We start from the raw sequence: 1718 nt of genomic DNA on the forward strand, positions 1-1718 counted from the left end.
CGTGGTTGACCACATGGGAGTTCAGCAACATAGCCATTATGTTAACTGCTGGTCCCCTACAATATTTTTAAAGACAACCTTTTTTAGGTTACCTTGGGATAGGAAGTAACCACATTTGAATGAGTTAAGCTGCAAAAAATAAAAGGGCCACAAAGTTTATTAAATGTAAATGTAATATAATATGTACAGATAGCATATTGTGCCAATTTTATTTGCAGGTATAATACTCTGACTCAAGTTTATAAGTTACACCTTGGCCACAGCCTTGGCTAAATCTTGAACTAGTGCAGAATTCATCTGTGCTAGAGTGCTGATCTTAGCATGCTTAAATGTGGCATGCTTATTCTTGATGGTCATGTGCTTTGTAAGCTCATGATTCACCTATCCTTAGCTAGGTGCTGCTTAACAGGAAGAAGTGATTCTTCAGTGTAAGACAGGTAATGCTGGAGAGTTTGTGTCCATTCACCATTATCAAGAATTTTCAGGGCTAAGCAAAAAACTCCTGCTGCAATTTGAGGAGGAGGAAAGTATACCATACTGTAGTCGAGCATAGTTAATTCCATCAGGTACTTGGCCAGAATATGTGATTCAACATCGACCTCTCCAACTTTAGATGCTCGCTCAAGAAAGTGCAGGGGTAGAGGACGACCCAGACCAAAGTTCAAAACTCTTAGAATCTTCATTTCCATCTGTCTGATTTGATGTTTAATGTAAGTATTGTTCATCCCAAAAGCAACATCACCCATTTCGGGGGGAGGGTGTGTGGTACATTTCCTCATATTTGTTTGTAATAAACATGGCAGTGACACCAACCAGCTGCAGCAGCATCTTGGGCACATAATTATTCTGCATGAATTGATCAATAATAGGAACAGTCATATACTTGGTCTCCTGCAGCAACCTGAATTTCATTTGAACCTGTACTGGCCTGTCAACTAGGATGGCTCTCATGTTTCCAGTGACTTCCTGACCCAATAGTAGGTATTTTAGTCTAACTCCTTGCTCTTCCTTGAGCCGTCTCAAATAAGCATAGATATCTTTTACATATTCACTGCAAAGGTTTGGATCAGCTCCATCTTCTGTGTCCACATCACTCCTGCCAGAATTACATCAGAGAAAGCCTGGCACAGATATTCTTCTGCGGGAGCACATCCAGATGTTACCATTGAACTTGAAGAAGTATCAACTGAAATAGTCTCAGGCGAAGAATTTTAACAGGCTCTGGCTCTGGCTCTTGCTCTAGTTTAGGCTCAGGAGCAGGCACAGGCTCAAGCACCTTTTTTCAAAGGTTTTTGGAAGTTTGTTAGCAGTAACTTTTCCAGTAGCTGAAGTTTTTGCTTCCTTTCTGATCTGTTCACTGACTTTGTTTCCAGTGTCTCCAAGCGCTGTTCTTGGCCTCAGCCTGGGCTTGCAGGCTGCAGCAGTGGCCATAGGCACATGCTTTGTGCCTGCCATGCTGATTTTCGCCTTATTTGCAGCATTAATTTTCGTGTTTCTGGTGATTCGGAATGCCATGGCTTCCTCTTCACCAGACAGCAGTTTTGCAGGGAGAAGCAGAACTAGAGCTGCTGACTGGCCAAGGGCCTGAACCCACCCAAGTCAACAGCTGTTGCTCAGGACGCCCAGGAGCAGCAGGACTCCTGCCTCTATTTATTTTAATTTGACCAGAAAGGGACAGTGAAAGTGAGAAAACAAGCGGTGATTCGGAATGCCATGGC

General features: G+C 43.0%; 1 pseudogene; it reads right to left on the reverse strand.

The window, feature by feature from the left end:
* Positions 1 to 246: 246 nt before the first annotated feature.
* LOC102490458 (G2/mitotic-specific cyclin-B1 pseudogene) lies at positions 247 to 1515 on the reverse strand (annotated as a pseudogene).
* Between the last annotated feature and the right edge of the window lie 203 nt (positions 1516 to 1718).

Source organism: Tupaia chinensis, unplaced genomic scaffold (assembly GCF_000334495.1).
Source record: "Tupaia chinensis unplaced genomic scaffold, TupChi_1.0 Scaffold000291_1, whole genome shotgun sequence".
Taxonomy (NCBI): domain Eukaryota; kingdom Metazoa; phylum Chordata; class Mammalia; order Scandentia; family Tupaiidae; genus Tupaia; species Tupaia belangeri.